This window comes from Cygnus atratus, chromosome 23, assembly GCF_013377495.2.
Source record: "Cygnus atratus isolate AKBS03 ecotype Queensland, Australia chromosome 23, CAtr_DNAZoo_HiC_assembly, whole genome shotgun sequence".
Lineage (NCBI taxonomy): Eukaryota > Metazoa > Chordata > Aves > Anseriformes > Anatidae > Cygnus > Cygnus atratus.
In genome coordinates this window covers 7,443,823-7,466,088 of record NC_066384.1, presented here as the reverse complement: position 1 = coordinate 7,466,088, position 22,266 = coordinate 7,443,823, and the positions used below count along the sequence as shown (strand labels likewise).

General features: G+C 48.1%; 1 protein-coding gene across 12 annotated transcripts in view; it reads right to left on the bottom strand.

Moving 5' to 3' along the window:
- LUZP1 (leucine zipper protein 1) overlaps nt 1-22,007 on the bottom strand; it is a 97,188-nt gene extending 75,181 nt beyond the window's left edge. For 4 of the 12 annotated variants that reach the window (XR_007709122.1, XM_035565114.2, XM_050715238.1 and 1 more), the window contains exon 1: nt 21,798-21,954. The gene's annotated coding sequence lies outside the window, so the exon portion shown is untranslated. Of the gene's footprint in view, nt 1-16,169; nt 16,228-20,249; nt 20,329-21,122; nt 21,140-21,787 lie in introns of those variants that run through there. The other 8 variants (XM_035565113.2, XM_035565111.2, XM_050715237.1 and 5 more) reach the window with 7 other exon arrangements.
- Nucleotides 22,008-22,266: the final 259 nt, after the last annotated feature.

Below are 22,266 nucleotides of genomic sequence, written 5' to 3'. Positions count from 1 at the left end.
TGCCAAGTGACTTTTAGGGATGTCTGCACTTTGGGGGATGAACTGTCTCAGAAACATCTGCATCTGCTGGGAGAGGAAATTCTAAAAGTCAGAACAAGCTAAACAATCTGGAAATGGTTTGAATATCGACTAATACAGTGCTAGACTAGAGACGTGAAATGAGACTGCAGCCGAAAATAACCACAGCGACCACAGCATTCATGAAGACTAAAACAAAAACACCAAACAATATCTACAGCAAGTGTGGGAGACTGCAGCAGGCTCTGCAGATACAGGAGAAGATCTGGTACGTCACCAAGTCACACGGACCCTACACAGGCACTCCAATCACCCACTGAATTCCTCTGTGCGGCTCTGCTCCTAGCACTGTAAGAGAACTTCCTCTACACTGGGACCTGAGCTAGGTGGGCCAATCTGAAAGTAGCAGAGCATAAAGCCACCCCCAGTTGCTCAGAGTTAGCAGGTGCTTGGAGCAGTGCTGGGGTTTGAACAGTCACCATTGCTTTACCATGCCCGGCACAGAATTTGCCTTTCTCTGCAAACCTGCCACTCTCCTTTGGCTCCCCTTCCTGCTTGCCTTGCAGTGAACACATTCACAAGTGAAGGCTCACTGAGACCAAGCTTGAGCATTCAGTCATTAGGTACAGCATCTTCCTTCCAACAGCACACGATGGTGGTTATCCCCTCATATGCATCAGAGCTCTGCAGCTGGTGACGTCCCCTCACTGGAAACCCTGGAGCAAGCAATTACCTGTGCTCTGGAGCTATTGATCAGAAACGTGGCAATACTTTTAAAGCCTCTCAGCATGCTGTTCCTATCTGCCAGGTGTCTGCTGCATGTGCAAGTCATTTTTTGACAAGTGATCTCTTTTGAGAAGATCTTCATTTGCCCTATATTTGAATTTAGCAACACTTTTTTGTGGGCAAGCAAGAGTGGGTGGGTGGGACAGCTGGGGATCTCGTTACATCACAGACCTTTCTGCCTTCAAAGTTTCAAGAAAAATGTCCCATACTGCACTCAAATCAAAGCTGAGGAAGATGCTCTTCTTTGACTCAGTGTCCCATGCTGCTACTTGTCCTCAGATTTTACTGTTACATTTGATTTGACAAACACTATGTGGGCATCCCTCCAGCAAGTCACAAACTTGGCAGCACCCTGCAGACAGCATGGGAAAAGCAGCCCTAGCTCAGTGCTACCTTTATGATTTTTTTTTGCACACTGAAGTCTTCCACTTCCTTCACCCCTCCAGCCTTCCCTCCTGTCTCAGCCAGGCTCAGCACTGCCAGGAATTCAGGGACTACAGATGTCACCATCACTTCTGCTCACCCCCATAACAAGTTCTGGCATCAAGGTGCAGCCTGGAACTGAACCACCCACAGGCTAACTCAAAGCCACAGGATAAACACCCTAGGAGGGCCTCACACTCTCTCTGAAGTTTCCTAACTGTCTGCCAGCTTTTTTGTTCGTTACTGTTGTCTACTTTGTACCCAATTGTCATTGTTTTTAATCTGTAATTCTTCAGCATTGCCCCTTTCAATGGAAGAGGCTCCTCAGGGATACTGTGGTATTTATGAAGACACCCATTCAATGTTAATAGCAGTACAAAAAACCAGAGTATTAGAAAAATAATGTAAACCAGGAGGGAAAACCACTACTCAGGCTCAAGTGCTGTAGGCTTCTGTCTCACCCATCTCAGAAATGCTGTGTGTAAGGACGCTGCCCAGGTTCAGCCCCTTCAGTCTGAAACAGGGGCAGCTGATGGGGGAGGAGGTATTAATGCAGAGCTATAAAATCTGGAGAGTAGCACAGAGAGGTGCTCTTTGCTGCTGTTTGTAAAACACAAACCAATGGGCATCAGCTAGAATGACTGCTGATGAATCGCTGTTCCTTTTCCTCTACCCCTATCACTTCAGTCTACCTCTCTCCATTTCTTAAAGCTCTGTTTTCCCTAGATAGTTAGCATATGGTGAAATCTCTCCTAAGACCTATCTTCCACCTCCTTCCTAGGAATCCGTTTCTAGCCACTGCTGTGGAGACAGGACACAGGACAGGTAAACCCTTGCTCTGATCCAGCAGATCTCCTGCCATCTTCTTGGGCTCTTTTCCTGTCCTGCCCCAAACACCTATCCGGGTCAGACAGGATCAGTCCTGCCCTAAGGGCAGGAATAACACTGCACATCTGACAAGCACCATACCACAGATGGGCTACAGTACCCAAAAACGTAAACCCAAGCAATTTATCATCCAGCAGCATCTACAGAGCTGGGAAAGGCATCCCTGCTACCATATGCCTAATACAATCAACATCAAGTACTCCACATCATTTTATTCATTAGACATGGGCAACTTTAACCTTCACATTCTTCAGCATTATACCCTAGCCACACGTGCAATGAAGTATCTCTGTTGGCATGCAAATTACAGGGGGTTGCACGTTTCCCCACACCTCACCTGATACAGGGTATACTCCACTCTCCTGAATGAGTAGGAGAAGCACATCCAAGCCAGCACCTTTGCAGAACCACTCCTTTAGTTGCTGTGAGCTCTCCCGGCCAAAAGGCTTGCTCAGCAATCCAGATGTTTCCACACAGATCCTACAAATCCTGCAGAAAAATGGGGATCGCTCCAGAAGCCCTCCCATAAAATGAGCTCATGGACACAACACTACAGAAAACTGGTTATTTCTGTGGCTTCTTTACTGGAGGAACTCAATAAAGTCTGTAAGTGGAAAATGGAAGGTTTTTAGCTCTTTTACACCTGTCACATGAACAGCTTGGAGAGCTGCCATAGCTACTGATTGCACTGCGCTGGCTAATGGACCATATGCCTTGAACAGAAATGAAAGGGCATGCAGGCAACCAACCTATGCATGAGAGCCTGCTCAGCCTTGGCATAGAAATGCAATTCAGCAAACTCCTAGCAGATCACAGAAGCTGGGAAAGAGCAGAGTCTTGGAAAAAGAAAGAGCACAGGTACAAAAGAAGCTATACTTCACACCTGCACCAGTGTCTGGAGGCTAAGACAGCAACATGGCTGCAGTGCAGACATACAGGGAGACTACGCACAAGACAACCAGCTAAGGTCTCCCAGCACACACCATTCAACAGCACAACTGGAGAAAAATGGGATAAGTCTCTCATCCCCACACACGCAATCCCAGCTATCCCCAGCATTCAACATGACGACGTGTGCTCCTAGCTTTCTAACTTATTCTTTTTTCTTTTTTTCCTCTCTAGGACCAGCAGGGCTGCTTTCCTCAGGGCTCAAAGCATATTTCAGAAGAAAGCAGAAGCTCTGCTGATCATCCTTAATCACAGGGACCCAGGCTGCCTGCTGCTGCCACAACTCTGCCAGCCACAGCAGCATGTTTGATTCACTCAGGAAAGGGTGTAAGGCATCGTGCTGAATCCCAACACTATTAAGCCTTCCCCACCAGTCTTGGCTCATCTTTTGATGCACTGCTGCAAAGCCAGCCCCATGGCCTATTTTCAACATTGTTTTGTATACCCCACTGAAATAAAACAGCATTTGAAAATTTTCTTGCCAGGTATGTTGCTCTCAGGATGTATAACGCTCCAGAAGGAAACCAGCACTCTCCGTTTTTTTTCAGGTAATCTAACCAAAGAGGTACCATTTGATAGTGTGCATTCAAGGGTTCCCTAGGGTCCTCTTTCTTCCACTGCTTATTTGTGACAAGGTTTAAAAACTCTTTCCTGAGGTCCATGCTCAGGACTTTCCTTTCTGGTATCAGTTTGGATCCTTATACTCACTCTGCTTTGGCCATTTAAACAAATATTAGGTCTGCTGCCACTTTCACTGCTTGAGCAGTTGCAGTGTTAGGATACTTTGGGACAACCCTGAGCATGCTGGCTGAGGTAGATCTGATGTCTTCTCACTCCCAGATGCATAATACCCTCTGCTACATACTCACACACTCCTGTCCCATACATTCACACAGGACTTGTCTGCACTAAAATGACCTTCATTAAGGAAAAAAACAGTGGCCAGAAAAACGTGCCAGCACAAAGGAGTACAAGGCATGAACAAGGATGAAAATAAGCAGCACAGGACTGAGAAAGGGTGAGACAGAAGAAAGCACCATTTCTCCATCAGTGAGACTTTTGACTGCCCACAGTTTCCAGGAGAATTTCTGAAGGATAAACATAATGGAATTCTTGATAGCTCCCACCTACATAAGCATCTCGGCAGAAATGGTTTACCTCCAAAAACCTTCCTGGATCTGCACTTCAACTTAAACTCACACCTTCCTGGAGAAGTTGGTGCTCCCATGTGACACTTGCAATGCAGCAGCTGCACTTGCTGCCACGCTACATCAAATCATTCCTCTACCGTGTCACTAAAAGCAACTAAAGACACTCTCAGCTCAGGATAAGGTAGACAAGAATTGACTGTGAAGAGCTAAGGAAGGGCCTTCCAAGTCTCTTCAGGGAAATGACAGTTGAATTTCAGTGTAGATTAGCATAAAATTATGCATATGGAAAAAACATCCTAAATTGACTGTAAAATGGTGGGCTTTGAGCTTACTGCAACCACTCAGGAAAGAGGTCTTGGGTCAATCAGAAGTAGTAGCCAAGAAAATAACTGCTCATTGCTCCACAGTGGTCAAAAATCAAGTCCAGTATTATGAGTTACTAGTAAAGAAGCACAGTATAAAAAAGGAGAAAACATTAATTTCCCGCTGTATCAACTCCATGGATACATGGCCCCATCTCTGGTTCCATCTCAGTTCTGGTCCCATCTCAGCCTTTGCCGACAGCTAGAAAAGATATGCAACGAAGATGATTATGGCTTCTGCAGAGGAAACCACTGACAGATGAGAATCGTTTAGCCTGGAAAATGAAATGATTCAGGGGTAATATGACAAATCTATAAAATTATGAATAGTTTGGAGAAGAGGGATAAGGATCAAATGTTCACTGCCTTTGCAGTCACAACAAACAAAGAGAGATGTTGTTCCTTGTGACATCCAGACAAGATGCTGAACTCTACCATAGTGCACTGTGGATGCTAAAAGTTTACACGTGTTTGAGTCAGACTGATAAAATAGTGTAAGAGACATCTTTTGAGGGATAGCAAATCCACAGAAGCAACATCCAGTTCTGTAATTGCCTGTGCTACAAAGGGCTGGAAGAGCACATAGGAACCAACCTACTGCAGGCTTGCCCTGTATCCACACTCTTCCCTAGTGCCCTGTTCTTGGCCACTGAAAAAATACTAGGCTAGATACAGTTGTGGTCTGATCCAGGAAACATAATGGCCTTGAGTAGGAAAGGTGAGCCCAGCTTATAATCAAAAAAGGAGGAAAAGATCTGTCCTGCTAGATCTGCATCAAAAGCACTGGGGGAAGCAATACTTAAGGCAGAGATGGAAACCATGGATAGTGGCTCGTCATTGACAGGTCTCTGCTATCTCTGGCACACTGGGCAAAGCAGTAGCTATGCTTTGCTTTATGACTTCTATCAGATGTAAAAACCTTCTATCGCCCATTGCACAACCGCATAGCTTAACGCTAAGTGTAAAGAACTGGCTCATCTAAGCTACATGTTGGCCTTCAGTGCACTCTTAGAGGCAGGCAGAACTATAAGGTGAAGCCAAAGCAAAGCCAACATTCCGGTCCGCCAGCAGTCCTCTAGTCCTGAAGCTATGACACAGTGACCTGGTCTTATCCTTCATAGAAAACTTGGCATTTTAAATCCCAAGAGGATCATGAATGACCAAACAAAAACACAATTTGAAGCTAGACACAGGTAGCTTCATGCTCAATTCCTTGTTGTTCAGCATCTGCTATTTTAGAAGGGCTCCGTCTCCACACTTGCCTGGAGGTGGAAGCCCTACAAGGAGGCAGCAACACAATTTGACAGAGGGCCTCATGTCACAACTCAAGGCAGAGCTGTCAACAGATTATTTAACATCCTGATTTGCATATCTTTATTTATGAAGTAGGTAGTTTTGTGCGAGCCTCAATAAACAAGATTCAGTTCATCTGCAAGTGACATATAATCATTCTAGCTAGCCTGAACTCTCACAAGGGAGACTGACCTGAGGCTAAGGGAGCTTCTCATATTTGGCCTCCTGTAGTAGGAACAGCTTAAGTTTGTGAAGAGAGGGAAAGAACTGGGAAGTACAAATGCAGTGCTGCTAACAACTTTAACCCTTGTTAAACTGGGTAAGGGTTGCACTGGATAGCTGAAAAATCACAGAATGGTTTGGGTTGGAAGGGACCTTAAGAATCATCTAATTCCAACCCCCCTGCCATGGGCAGGGACACCTCACACCAGAACAGGTTGCCCAAAGCCCCATCCAGACTGGCCTTGGGCACTGCCAGGGATGGGGCATCCACAGCTTCTCTGGGCAGTAGAAGTAAGGTATCTTGACTATTAAGGCCTTTGACACTGTCTCCCACATGGATCTTCATAAGCAAAGTTAGGGAAACACACTAGATGAAACCACAATGAGCAAGAAGGCCCAGGACTCTTAGAAATTGTATCCTTATTCAGTTTTTAAAAAAAAAAACAAAAAGTCTTTCCAGTAAAGACACAGAGGTTGTAAGAACTGCTATCAGAGATCAACAGTCTGGGTAGTCCAAAATACATCTCTGAACATGGCCAGCAACAGTTGTTCGGGTGAGAATACAAGACACAGGGTGATCTTTCCTTTCATACATATTACCTCCACAATTCCTCTACTGTGGTCAGTTCAGCAGTCTCATTAACAGTGCGTGTGATGGAGTGGAAAGGAGACTGAAACAATGCAGAGATGCTACCAAGTAATGGCAAGCTGAGAACACAGAATAATCCTGACACACAGGAGTAGTAGTTCAAAACCCAAACTGAGACTCTCCTTGGGCCGCGTCCTGTATCACTGGCAAGTGAACCACCTAAACCTAAATGGGAACTGGTGTACTCAGAGCAGGACAACAAAGAGGTAAGAACAAGCTATCACCTACTTACAAGTCATCTTTTTGTGAAAAAGCCAAGTAACACTCTGGATGCATTAAGACAGGAGCAGTACACACAGCAGGGGATGTAGCTTTTCTGGTTTTTTTCTGAGGTCTATGTGGCTTGAGACACCATACTATCTTCCATGCTGTGCTACAGGGCTATGTATGCCCTGGGCTAAGCTACATTGCCACATGATCACATACACAGTGCCTTATTATCCAGCCATCAGCCAGACAAAGCAGGCAGCTCAGTACTGCACTGCAAACGTAACTGCAGTGCTGTGTTGTGCGTGGCTGCTGAGCTCTGCTTGCAAGCAGCCTGTGCTGCTCATTGCTGGGCTTGCTCCTGTGCCACATTCATAGCTCACAATCCACCTGCATGCAGGGCTCAGCAACACGTGGCAAGGAGCAAAACGTCAGCAGCGAGTGCCCAGCTCAGCCACAGCACCACGCTGTCACAGGTAGCTATGCTGCCACTGAAAATCAAAGTGGAGTGGGGCAGTCCTTTGGCATCCCTCCCAGCTCTCTTATGCTAGGAAATCCCACCTCGAGGTCCTACCCAGCCTTACCTTTTTACAGGTTGAGGAAAGAATCTGACTAAGCTCTCTGCTTGATCAGTCCATCTCCTTGGACAGTACCTGTGTTCCCAAAGTTTACCCTTTTATAGCTGTGCATTCAATATAGGAGTCCAGACACTCTCCATAGATTTTTTTTTTAAAAAAAGGGAGTGGAGGGAAGGAAAAAAAAAAAGAGTGGTCAGCACCGTCAAATAATTGTTCATCTGATCCTCTGATCCCAGGCTGCTGCCTAAGGCTGTCTAGATGAATGGCCCCTTAGAGATGCCACTGTTATGCTGTTGACAAAAGAGAGTGCTTAAGGGTATCAGTGCATTAGCCTTGCTTCAATCTGTTCTCTGGCCCCAAGTCCAACTAGTATGGAACGAGAACCCCTGTCTGATCAAACCTTATTAGCCTCCGAACAGGACAGTCCCTGTTTGTGCTAACTCCTGAGTCATTCCCAGGAATGATTGCCCTTTTGGGTCTGGGAAGGTCTGGGCCAACCCATGCAAAGGATGACACAAGCATAAAGCAGCACTGATGACGGTGATCCACAGCTCATGAGTGTCCTCTTCGGTACTAATAGGGAAAACCCTCTGTGAAAAGCTGAAACAAGTGTCCAACCAACCTACATTTTGGGAATTGAGTACTGTCCTCTCTTTACAATTTGCCCCATGCTTCCTTTCAGTCTGTGCATGCAGGAACTAGTTCCGAACATCTCTGGAAGGCACCACACAGACCCTCAAACTGATGTTATCGCACAAGGAAATAAAACATGAACGGAGTTACAAAAGGGATATGGAACATACTGTCTTGAGTGCAATCACACAATATGTGTGGGACTACCTGGGGATCAGGCCCAGTCAGCACAGGTTCACAAAAGGCAAGTCCTGCCTTACCAAACTCATCTTCATCTATGAACAGGTGACCTGCCTGATGGATGAAGGAAAGGCTGTTGACGTAGTCTACCTAGACTTCAGCAAGGCCTTTGACACGGTCTCCCATAGTATTCTCCTGGCAGCCCATGGCTTGGACAGGTACACACTCTGCTGGGTTGAAAAGTCGCTGGGCTGCCAGGCCCAGAGAGTGGTGGCGAATGGAATTAAGTCCAGCTGGCATCCCATTACAAGTGGTGTTCCCCAGAGGTCAGTGTTGGAGCTTATTCTCTTTAATATCTTTATTGAGGACTTGAATGAGGGAATTGAGTGCACCCTCAGTAAGTTTGCGTATGACACCAAGTTGGGGGGAAATATAGATCTGCCGGAAGGTAGGAAGGCCCTGCAGAGGGACCTGGACAGGATGGGTCGATGGGCAGAGGCCAAGGGATGAGGTTCAACAAGGCCAAGTGCTGGGTCCTGCACTTTGGCCACAACGACCCCATGCAATGCTACAGGCTTGGGGCAGAATATCTAGAAAGCTGTGCAGAGGAAAAGGATCTGGGGGTGTTGGCCAATGCTCACCTGAACATGAGCCATCAGTGTGCCCAGGTGGCCAAGAAGGCCAACAGCATCCTGGCTTGTGTCAGGAATGGTGTAGCCAGCAGGAGCAGGGAGGTGATCGTCCCCCTGTACTCAGCTCTGGTGAGGCCGCACCTTGAGTGCTGTGTTCAGCTTTGGGCTCCTCACTACAAGAAGGACATTGAGGCCCTGGAGCCTTGTCCAGAGAAGGGCTACGAAACTGCTGAAGGGCCTGGAACACAAGGCCTGTGAGGAGTGGCTGAAGGCACTGGGGTTGTTTAGTCTGGAGAAGAGGAGACTCAGGGGAGACCTTATTGCCCTCTACAACTTCCTGAAAGGACGTTCTGGTGAGATGCGTTTCAGTTTCTTCTCGCAGGTAACCAGTGATGGGACAACAGGGAACGGCCTCAAGTTGTGCCAGGGGAGGTTTAGTTTTGAAATGAGGAGAAATTTCTTTTCAAAAAGAGTAGTCAGATATTAGAACAGGTTGCCCAGGGAGGTGGTGGAGTCACCATCCCTGGGGGTGTTCAAGGAAAGGCTGGACGTGGTGCTTAGGGACGTGGTTTAGTGGGTGACATTGGTAGTAGGGGGATGGTCTTGGAGGTCTTTTCCGACCTTAATGATTCTGTGATTCTATGAAGTGATCATTCAGATTTAAAGAAATGTCTAGATTTTCATTTTTCCTTGATCTTTACTAATAGCTGTTTAATTCAATAACCTTCAATAATCCTCAACAGATATCTGGAACTAAACAGTCTGTTTAAATTCAGTACCCATGCATACTTGTGCAAGTGTTGAGAAAGACCACAGGTATATCTTTGAGAACCACCCATGTGTCCTCCTGCAATATCCCCAGAGCTAGACGCAACTACAGGCCAGAATAATTTAAAAAAAAAAAAAAAGCAGAATGACAACACAGCAAATTATTTATGGGAAAAAGATTACGGCCAATTTTAACTGCTCCTTTGTAGGTCCACCTTTTATAAATCGTTAACATTTTTATCCACCAATGAACAAGAACATTCCTTATATTAAACATAATCATCAGAATCCCAAAATACAGTAAAAGTTTTACCTCAAGTCCCTGTGAAGCTGCTGTTACTGTGTGGATCCCTCTTTGGTGCACACCACCATCTTCCTGGCTAGCTTGCAAGAAGCTTGCCCTAGCCTGGCTGACATCTGATGCAGCCTTGCTGCTATAAATTCAATACTTGCCCTGCTTAGTGCAGATCCAGAACATACCGTTGCTGGCACCATTTCAGAACACTGCATTAGGATGTCTGGACAGCAGCACTTCTGCAGTCCTACTCAGCATCCTGCCCCGACATGCAATTGCAGCCAAAATGCGTGGGGCTGGACTAAGGCTCAATTAGTAACAGTGCACTGGTGAAAGGGTGCCTTGAAGAAGCCAGTGAGGGTGAACTGGGTTACAGGTGCAGTGGCTGTTACTCCCAGAGCTAACTAGGGTTGAGACTTGATTTGAACTGTAAACTTCCTGTGGTAAGGTTGTCTTTACCTGCAGCACAGTGCATGCACACATGCCAACTGTGGCAGAATTGCATCAGCTCACACATGTGCATGAGCCCAGCAGCACCAGAAACACTAAAGATTTTGGACAAGCGTTTGTTAGAGCAGACAGAGACAAGCAGCACTCCTCAGCTCAGTGAGAGGAGGACACCAGGGGTGACCATTGCTGGTATGAAGAGAGGAAAAGGAAGTGGTCCACCATTTGAAACCCCTCTGGCATGAAGGCTGGCCAGTTTAGGCTACGTCACTGCAGGATCACCTGCTCCAGCAGCATCCTTCAGCTGCTCAAAGGGAATCCTTCAGCAAAGTGAGAAGAGCTCTCTGCAGCACCACCTCCCATCTGCTCCTTTTGCAATTCATAAAACCCATGCTCCACTTTGAAGGGAGACTTTGGCTGCTGTAACTAAACCAAGACTCCGTCGCCTGATCAGGGTCTCTTTCAGAACACTTTCTGGGTGGCAGTGCTCCCAGCGAGCCCTTCTCCGTGCCATCCAGACACGGCACAACAGCAGCAGGCAAGACGAGGCATGACCAGCCACCACGAAGCCCAGCCGCTCCACTGAGCAGGAGCAGCAGATACCTCGCCCGCCTGCAGGCACTGACTCAGACATGCAGCAAAGCAGTGATTCCTCCCTGAAGTCATCTGAACTAGGTGGACTCAGACAAAGCATTTCACAACTTGTGAACGAAGTCTGATTGGTTAACACACTGAATAATCTCCAAATCCTTCTTGGTCTCCCAAGTCAAACTCCTGGGAACCCTGTCCTCTAGCTGTATCACATTGACTATGAGCTGGGACTTCCTTATAACGACAGACCTTTCTCTCCCCAAAGCTCCCAGCCTGCAGCTTTAGAATATATCAGTTTTGCTTCACTGGCAAGTGCAAAGTCAAAGGAGGTATTCCATAGTTTATGTCACTCTGTTAAATGTGATTTATGCAATGAAGACAGCTGGGTAGACTGGGAGACCCTAACAGGAGTCTTTTGTATTCAATTTATTGCTGAAGATACCCTCAGGTAACAAAAAAAAAATAACTTTTACAAACAGTTGACAGTCTGGATCTTTTTAAGGAGCTTTTTTATGCCTCTGTGAGAGCGTACTCATAGCCATGGAGACAAACACATTAACCTCAAAACTGACATTCAAAGACTAATAAGACAGCGCAATGCTGTCTGCCCCACACTGCAAAGAATCCAGAAGAAAATTTAGCACATGTACAAACCAAGCAGAGCAGCATTTCTGCAGGTGTGCTGGTGTTTTTCCAAAGCAGCTCTTCTGCTGTAGGTGTCGGTACCCAACATGTTCCCTATAATGTTAGGGGTCCCTGCCCCTTGTTGGAAGAGACACCTGCTGCAGCGTCACATCCCACAGGCAGCCATGGAAAGGGAAATTCAGGAATGCAGTCCAGCTGCCACAGAACAGTGTGGGCAGCCAGGCCACGAGCCATACACCCTCCTGTCACCCTCCACAGACAACAGAAAGGCTCCAAAAGAAGCTGCCAGGATGATACGAGGCAATCAGGCCATTGAAAATGGCCAGCTCAAAATAAATCCTGGATGAAGTCATGGACAGAACGTTTTCACCTGTAGGCTGAGCGTTGCAAAAGACTGATGGGTGTTTCATACAAGGGACATTGCACCAGAGGCTGGGAAAACCGCCAAAAGAAGTGAGGGTCTTACTGTACTAGAAGGCAAAGACCAAACATGTTCACTGTGCTACAGCCTCTTTGCTGGTCTGAGAACAATGAGGTAAAAGGCTTGATGCTCTACCTGACTTTGAGGTCTGAGTTCTGATGACTGGACAAGCGATTCAGCAGCTGCTGCTGGGATTCTCCTTAACGTAGAAGAGGGCCAAAGGGACACCTGATCCCTCTATCCAGAAAGGGATCTGAGTTGTTATCCTCCATAGCTTGCAGAAAGTGCTTCCTTTGACTAGGATTGCCACTGACTCTACAAAAGAAAAGCTGTAACTGCACAGTGGGAAGATGCTCCTTAATGTCCAGCTGCCTCCTTCAGCAAGCAGCTTAAAAGCTGTTTGTGGGCCAGAAGTGCAGGCCAGGATTTCCAGCAGGAAGGTGCTGAGTGGTACTTCTCCCACAGGACTGAATATATCATGAACTTTGAAGTTCACTGAGCTCCTATGAGCCTCATGTCCACGAGGCCAAAGCTGAGAGGGTTCAAGATGCCTAATCAATTCAATACTACTGTGGAAAAACTTTGCTCCAAATTCTCAGTTTCATGCTGATAGAAAACCCACAATCTAGATATACCTTACTGATAAGAAAGAAGCAGTTCTCAGGCACCCTGCATTTACGTTTTTGAAGTCCACTGGCATCTGATGGACAATGGACAACAGGCACTCTGTACAGAAGATGGACAAATTCTGTTGCTCCCAAAGCACACGTGCTCCTGCAAACATTACACAGGATGCTAATGAGGCTTAATGCCAAGCATTAATTTATCTGAACCCACTACTAAATGAAGATCAGAGCCAAGAGAGGATACATGCTTTTTTGACAAGGCATTTAAGAAGTGGAGAGTGAAAAATCAAATGCAAGCCACAAATGGCAGCAGAGGGTCTCCCTCCAGCACTTTTCCAGGGCATGGCTGGCTAACCTCACTCCCTCGTGTTGTTATTTTTGTGTCCTTTTCCCCCTTGTACTCTCTGGACTGAAGGAAGGAAGAATGTTTCACAGGAAGGAAGGACAGGCTTGGCTGTACTGAGACGGGACCACACAGCTTCCCGCTCAGCGCTGTTCCTTTCTACCAAGGAGGGAAGAAATGGGAAATCTACATTTTGTGCCTCATCTAGGTTGCCACTAAGGTGATGAACTTAATTCCAGGTACCACAGAGCTTAGTCCAGCTCCTGCTCCAAAGGGGGCTGCATCAAAAGGTGCAGCAAGTTGCTCAGGGCTCCATCAAGTTGTGAAAATCTTCAAGGACTGTGACACCACAATCCCTGGGACCCTGTCCTATGTTTGACCAATCTCCATTTCTTGTCTCTCATCCTTTCACTGCACACCACTGACGTGAGCTCGACTGTTTCTTCTCCGTAACCCCCACCAGGAGAAGGGGATCAGACACCCCCTTCATCTCACCTCTTCCAGGAACCTCAGTTCCTCACCTCCCACACCAAATGCTCGAGCTCCCCAGCTGTATCAGCAACACTCCCTGACTCCCTGGCAGGACGCTTCAGACCCAGGACATGACTCTTCAGACACCATCTCGCCAGCACTGAGCAGAGAACAACCGTCCTTCTCCACCTGTCAGCTGTGCTGTTGCTCATGCAGCCCAGCACACGCTCAGCCCTCACAACTGCACTGCCCAGGCTTTGCTGACTCCTATCCAGGGGCTCTTTTGCAGAGAGCCTGTGTGCCCTGCCAGCGTACACACAGCACAGATGGGCTCAGAGGGAAGGACCATGCTGAGCCACACACACTCCAGCAGTCACAGCAGCTGCCAAAGGCATGCAGGACAGAGATCTCTCTTAAAAAGAAAGAGGAAAAAAAATGCCTTACACTGCAAACAAGCTTGAACCATAGACAATGGAGGCAAAACTGAAAGGTGAATGGTATGGATCTGTGGGTAGGGGCTTGGGAGCAAGTTCCTGTTTAAAGACAGCCAGGGAAAGGGTGCTGCAGGACAGGGCTGGCTGCCACCACTACTCTGGGAAATGTGGGGAAGGTGACCCAGGCTCAAGGAGAATCGCGCTGCAGCCAAGGTGCCTTGCTGCTGATGCTGGGAGGACCTGTCATCCCACCCCGGAGGCAACCCATTCCCAATGACAGCAAGGCTTTCCAGGACTACAGAGCAGCCAAAGCAGACAACAGGGTATGACTGTTTTTCTGCACACAGCAGTTGCTATTTTACCATGCCTGTGCCTAAAGCCAACCTTACACCCATCCCTAACCCAGCTGTCTGGAGCTCACCTTTGCTGTCTGCACTCTGCAGCCTCCAAACAGCCCAGCTTCCAGTCACTGCAGGAGAACGGTCCACCCTGCCTCCCCAGCAGGTTATAGCATTGCTTCTGCATTCACCTTCAAAAACTCAGTTTCATAACTTTTCCAAATCACTGATGATCATTTTGCACTCACTCTCTCCTGCACAGCATCTCTGACAATTTGTTTCAGATAAAAAGAAATGCCCTATTCCAAACTGTGCCAGTCATTGCTTTGCTCTGCCCAATGCAAAAAAAAAAAACTACATAAGTGCAACATCAAGAGAATTTAAGAGCTTCTGCAGATACTTTATCACATTTCATAGCCAAATCTCAGAGAAACTTCAACATCCACATGTTATATAGGATACCTTTATGTTAAGACATTAACAACACATTCAACACTAAAAACAATCCCAAACAATAGATATACAGGATGTGATACAAACAATGGAGTGGGAAGCTTCATTAGGATTTCCCAACTGCTCTCAGTTAAAATTCTTACCACAATGCAGTACTAACAGTTACTTATCATACAGGAATTGTTGTTCTCCAGTAAAAACAAACGTATTTCCAAATGATTCACACTACCTGAGGAATTAATGTTTTTTCAGCTCTGTTCCAGATCCTAGGTCAGGAATCTCCTTTCTATTCTGGTAAATTCCACCAAGATATCACATGTAACAACAAGTTCTTGAAGCAGTTTCATCAGATTTTCCCTTTAAGGTAACCCACCGCACTCCCACGTGAGGCACAGGCACCTCAAAGGCACAAGCAGCTGAAAGTACTGCAGCGGAATCAGATGATCAGCATAAGCTTGGAGTTTCTGCAGCCTCCTTTCAGCTTTAGAAATGTAGCCTGTGATTTTCAAAGTCACCCAGCAGGGAAGCCACAAGCCAGTGCAGTAGTTTAAAACCCAGATAACACATATAAAAGCAATTTATATAAAAACAATTTTGAGAGCAAATATGAAAACGAAGTCTGACAGATGCTGCTTCAACACGTAACGAGGTTGCAGCACTGCAGCAAAAATCTGTCATTCCCAGCTGTATGATGTTGCGCTGCACGCAGGCACTATGTGGAAGAGCTGACAATGCTAAGAAGCAGAGTGCTACACTGCTGCAGAACCGTGAACAGTTTTACCTTTCTGCAAGTGTCTGGATTGCATACTATAACAGAGCAAAATGTGTAAGTGAAATAGCTGAGGTAAAGACAAATGGGTTAGAGCTAAAGAGCTGCTCGAGCTTATGTTCATTTTAGCTAGTAATGTAGAAAGGCACGTTTTCAGCTTAGGATGAAGCTACCATTTGGAGTTCAGTTAAAACGCCCAAAGACTGAAACACAAACTTGAAAACTATTGACACAGGTGACTATTGACACACAGTGACAATGTTTTCTTGCCAGCTCTATTCCACCTTTCCTACTATGGCACTTGTATTTCCGATTCAGCACATTTGCTGCTGCCCACTCCTGTACCATTAGATGCAAGTGCTGGGCTGACCTGCACGTTGTCCGTGGGTTCCCAGAGCGGGAGAGGTGCTGTGCTGCAGCCACGGGAGCCTTCCTCAGCTGCCTGGCAGGATGACTGCTATGCTGTGACACAGGTTGGGCAGCCCTCTCACTTCACCTCCTACAGAAGCAGAAGCTTTTCTCTCCTACTGCGCAGCCTGACACATGAGCCTCAAACTTCAGGGGCTTTGTAATATTAACCACCAAAGTTCATTCTTACCAGGGCTAAGAAAGCGTCAGTTCTCATATCCTCCTCCTGCTGCTCTGCTCCTTCAGAGACAGGCAGTGCACACTCAAGGATCAGTCTGGTCTCAGCCACAAAGGTGTTTGCAGGGTGTCTGAATGAAATCTGTCCCTTTCCTTCTGAGCAAGCGATCACAAATCCAATCAAGAAACAAGGGCTTTCACTGCAAAAAATCGTATTTATATTCACCAACCACCTCTCAGAGAACCATCAAGTTTCCAATTTAAAATTGCAAACCTCAAAAATGGCTAGGTGAACAAGTCAATTTGAAACTAAGTGAGGTCTGATACCCGGGTTATATGGGAGGTCAAACTATGACTTCATCTATGACTTAAAAACCAATTAGCTAGGTAAATTCAGAACTATGTTTACATTCAGTGGCCAGTACACGCAGAACAGATAAAAATCATCAAAGCCTACACTTTCCCTTCATGACATGAAGGAGGCAAAACCACCGCACATTTCTCCCCAAGCCAGGGCAGACTGTGAGGGGGTGGTGAGGGAACACAGGTCCTCTTCATCCCAGAGCACCGCATGTGAGAAGCAGGGCCTGTCCGCAGCACCAGGCGGCCGGCCTGCTTCTGCCTCGAAGGGAGGAACGAGGGCTGGCACCGAGCACAGCCATGCTGTGGACTCCCAGCTCCCTGGGGCTGGGCAGCGTTGGGACAAGGCAGCACAGAACGGCCGGTGTCAAGTCACAGTGGGACGGGGAGCGGCAGAGGGAAGCCTTCCCCTTGCACAAGATACATGCATGCATTAGCAGCTTTCCAGAGAATCTGGGAGACCAGTGGATTTTGCTGGCCTAAGTTCAATCAGACCCCAGATGATATGGCTCAAAAGTTACTTTGAGAAGAAAATGTTTGAGGTGTGCTGAATCCAGTGAAGCTCTGGCACACAGGGCCAAAATTGTTTGGACTTAAGTACAGTAACTTTTCCACTATAGCGCTCTAAATGTGAAGTCTGCACTACTGATGCTCAAGTGTGGACAGGGCTTTGTGTGAGCTGCAGCTTCCCAAACACAGAGTGCCCAAAGTCACCACAAAAGCAAAGTGATGGTGCAGATGCAAACAGGGGCATGCAGGTGGCAATCCTTAACACAATCAGGGAACATTAACATTGCAAAACTGACCTCGCAGTGTCCAGAACAGATCCTCACACTGATGATTCAGTCATTTTTAGACAGGCCTGCCCTGTGCCTGACACTACTTGTGCCTTCTACCCCCACGCTGCCCCTCTCCAGCCTGACAAGTGTCCTCTGCTAGGACAGAAGTAGGCAGGGTTAAAGGGGCTTGGGGGCAGCTAATTAACTTTCACCCAGATCCACTCTTGCCACATGGCTGTACACTGCATCAGCTGGGGGAGAACTGGAAAGAGCACCCAGAGGAGAAAGCTGCCAGGAGGAGGGGAAAGGCAAACCCACCTCCCTCAACCACCATGCCCACCTGCACTGACCTAGCGTTTCCCCAAACCGTGACTGGACAAAATGTAGAAGTCCCGTTGTCTCCTCCAAGTTGCAGCAGCGAGCATCAGCTCCCATTTGTTTGTCACACAGAAACAAACTTAGCAGCTGATGTCTCCCTACATTTTATAGCATTGTATTTTGGCAACCTTGTTCCTAAGCAGATAAATGCTCCATTTCATTCCCTGGGCTACTGGTGTGGATCCTAATGGGTTCCACTACCGACACAACTCACCCAGCTCTCACTGCTACAGACACAACACTCATGGCAAAAAGCTGCATAGCAGGCTGAGTATCATATTAAAACTAATTTAAACTTTCTAAAAACCCTCCATCTTTTCAACCCTTCATTATAAGAGTGCATTCACCTTTCTGTATTGTGTTTCTATGAGAATCTCAAAAGTTCAGTAACGTAAACACTACATTTGCTGTACAACCCCTATGAGCAAGCACCAAAATAGTCTCAGCTCTCTGCTTTACCAAGAAGGAAGTAGAAACTGCTTGTGTATGGTGTTTGTGCTCCTGTGTCTACTGCCAGTGCACTTAGACAGGTGCAACAAACAGCCTTGCCTATCTTACTCCACCCTGCTTGAGGGTTAAAGAACAGAGAACTGAACTGTGCCTTACAACCCCTTATCTGTCGAGATTAGGGCCCCTACAAGGGAACATCACTGCCAAAACCTACAGAGACATAAAAAGGGTAAGACCTAAGCAGGAACATTTTGTTGGCTAAAATCCAATGCCATACTTCATGCACTCTGATTTTCAGGCTGCTGAGACAACACAAATCCCACCACCTCCACAGGAACGGTACACACCGGTATCAATCGCTCATGGGTTTTTCCATCAAACTGAATCTATCACCAACTCCAAGCCCTCAAATCTAGAGATATGACCAACCATCCACAGTGTCTGCAATGGGTGACCTCGGTCACCAGATGGAGAAGTCTTCCTTTGTCTGTTCACCTGGGCAAACAGCTGAGTCTGGGACAGGTGCAATGAATCCCACCTTTGGTGACCACTGACAGTAGAAGAGATCAAATTAAAGTACTCAAAAACCTCAAAAAATGTAGGCTGTGAAAAGCAAAAGGAATATCAGTATTAAAAGGTGAAGCAGACCACCAGCACCAGAGATGGAAGAAACAATAGCAAGCAACACTTGCTCATCAGCTGTCACCAAGTATTTCAAAATGTGTGCTTTCTGCATCACATACACAGATCCAAATGTTACCTAAGAAAAAAGACTGTACAACGGTTTTAGACAAGTGCTCTCCTTCCAATATGTTTTAAGAGTTCCCATGACTTGCATTGCAGTAGTTAGTGCAAAACATGCTGCCGCTCCTGATCATCATCATGTCAATCTTCCAAAGCAAATGGCCTCCTAAACAAGATTATTTGCTTCATTTGAGCTTAACATTTGCATCGAAATTGTTCCATTTTGCGATTTGGCTCAGTTACACCAACCAGACTTTTTGAAAAACTTCTGAAAATAACAAGGCATGTCTCATTTGTTTCCTTGCTGACCACTGCCCTTGGTGGGAAGGAATGGCTTCACAGAGGATGAGCACAATCTCAGAGTACCTGTGTACAATACTAGGGTTAGATCATGCTCAAAGATTTAATCACCAGCTCATCCGAAAGAACAAAATAACTTGGCCTACATTGTTAGTAAGGCACACTGTTATTTTTGTTTTGTTTTTAATTACCACCTCTGGTCACAGCCAGATGTGAGAGTACTCTTTATACAAGAGGATCTATTTTTGTCTACGTTTACTAACTTATGTTAAATACATAAACTCAGTAGCTTATTTGCAGCTGGGCCAAATTTTCAGAGCACAGAGAAAGCCAGATGAGCTAGCGAAGAGACCATGTTGCCATAACATATTTTGGCTTCCTATAAAGTAGAAATCAGTCAGCTTGCCCTTAACTGGAGTAAGAAAATTTTACCATTTAAAGGATTAAGGGAAAGCTGAGGCTGAAGGGCCACTTGGACCAGAACAAAGGCAGGGAAGTTAGTTACCAAGGACCTGCCTACTCTTAAGTTATTCTATGCTTCCATATCTCCTTATCCTGATTTACTCCTGCCCTCAGGAATTTTCAGCTGCATGTCCAAAAGAAACACAGCAAACAGCTTTCCAAGCTTTCCTCCACTTCCAGGGCCTGGCCTGTTAGAGAGGGCTTAGGTGACCCAACCAGTCCCAGCTGTCAGGGCACAACCCCAGACAGGGGCCGCGCTCACCACAGCTGAGCAGGGTCCTGCTCCGCAGCCCCACACACAGCCAGTGTTCCCCAGGGCCTTTTGGAGCCTTCTGGGAGCCTGTCCAGCTCAACAGCTTGGCAGGCAGCAAACGCAGGAAGAGAGAGCAGATCCTTTTCTGCTGTATGAGCAAGCTTAATCAGTACTGGGAAGAGTTCGAGTACCAGAGCCAGTGCAGCCATCCTTACTGCCGTGGATCTGACACAATAGAGGAATTATGCTTCTGCAAGTACCGCCGATGTGAAATGGCCACGTAGCACACTGCGCCTACTGAAACACATTGACTGGCCATGGGCTTTATTAACTAACCAAAGCATATAATTGTTGGTTTTGTACTCACACATGTAGTAGAAATACAGAGGAATACTGTCCCTCTTCATTATCCAGCAGGCAAGGAAATGCGTGTCTCTGCCAAAAGACTGTAGGCATATGGTAAGTAACTGCATTTTTTCTACATCCTGAATGCCGAAGAAAACTCCAGGGTTGTAAAATATTTCCCCTTTTACTATCGTCACTATGCAGTGCCGCTTAGGAGAGATTCCGCCCAGGAAGCTCTCAGTTCAACTAGAGACTTGATAAGAAACAACCTCAATGCATGCGGCAATTGTGAGCACTATTTTCAGTGACTTTGTGGAGAATTTTAATAGCATTTATGCACCTATTAAAATCTAATCCAACTACACCTAACCAGAAGGTGCTGACTAGTTGGTATGGTCACTTTAACTTGGATTTGATTGGTTTAAAGGCTTCAAGTGCAGCATTAGAAAATAAAATGCAAATTTGCAATGAAAGTGTGGTCACCAAGGACAACCACCAAAGGTCTGCTGCTCCACTTGCTCTACATACCAACAACTTGTGACACCTGGCAAAGCCAATTGCAGTGTTTTAGTAAGTTTTATGAGGAGAAAAGATTTTGTGATGTTAAATCAATGAATTCCCTCAAGACAAGGGAGCAAAGAGGGCTTAACCTGATTAACAAAGACAGAGAGCATCAGAGAAACTCACACGTAACAGAGAGAACATTATTCATCATAAATAAGAGCAGGTGGGCTGGGAAAGAGAGGAAAAATCAGATAAATAACTGACAGGAAAGCGAGTAGATAGTTGCAGGAGAAAAAAAAAAGCTGATGGCTATTCACAGGAACCCCATGCCTTAAGCGTCTAGAAACCTCAAGAAGGTCAACTACACAGTAACCGTAGGAGAGAACCCTACACCCAGTGCTGGACGTGTATTAGGCATTTATTTATCTCCAAAACGTCGGTGAATTTCTGCACGCCTTTGCAGAGTACCCGCAGAGCTCCAGCCTGGCGAAAAGGCCGTGTGCCTTCCGGCCGGCCGCGCCGCGACCCCGCGGCCAGCCCCGGGCCCCGCTCCGTCCCCGCCGCCGGGTAAACGGCTGCTTCAGGAGCTCGGGAGATTCCTCGGAGGCAACCGAGCAGAGCCCTGAGCCCGCCCGCGGGCGGCTCCCACCGGTGGCGGGGCAGCCCCGCGGGGCGCCGCACTGGTCTCGCCGAGCTCCCCGGAGCGACTGCCGCGGGCCGCGCGGGCGGGCCAGGCGCGGGGCCAGTGCCGGAGCCCGCCAGGCCCCGGCGCGGCGGGGCAGGCCCGGCCCGGCCGTTCCCGGTAGCGCGGCCTCGCCGCGGTCGGGGTCTCGCCGCCGCCACGCCGCGGGCGCCCCGGTCCCGCGGCACCCGCCCGGCGCGGGCGGCTGGAAGGCGGTCTGCTGGCAGCGCAGACAAAGCGGATGCCTCGAATTCCTCCCCACCCCGCCGGTCGGGCGGAGGCGGCGGCGTCGCGGGGCTCCGGACGGGGCCGCGGCACCCGCCCGCCCGCGGCCCTCCCCGCCACCCTCCGCCGAGCCCGCCCGCGGCGCCCACCTCCGCCTACCTGGGCAGCCGGAGCGGCCGCGCTCGGCCTCCGCCCGCGGCGCGCTCAGTCCGCGCGGGCAGCCGCCGGGGCGACCCGGGCAGGGGCAGCTGCGCCGCGACTCGGGCAGCTGCAGCCCGCGGGGCTCGGGCTCGGGCTGCGGGTCCGGCCGCTGACAATGAGAGGCGGGCCGCGGCACCGGGCGGCGCCTGGCGTCACCGCGGGGGGAGCAGGGCTGGCGGGGCGAGGGGCGGGAGCACGGCGCTGCCGGGCGGGACGGGGCGGGGCGGGGGTCCCGGGCCTGGGCCCTTGCTCGTGCTCCGTGCCACCCGGCCCGGCCGCGGCACCGCCCCGCGGCGCCCGGGCCCAGGTCCTACGGATTCCTTCGCTTTCCCCGTAGTTGGGAGAAGCCGGTGAGGGAGCTTCGGCCATTTTGGGGGAAAGCCGGGTGTGGGGCTGCCGGCTCGGGCCAGGCCTCGCGCAGCCGGGC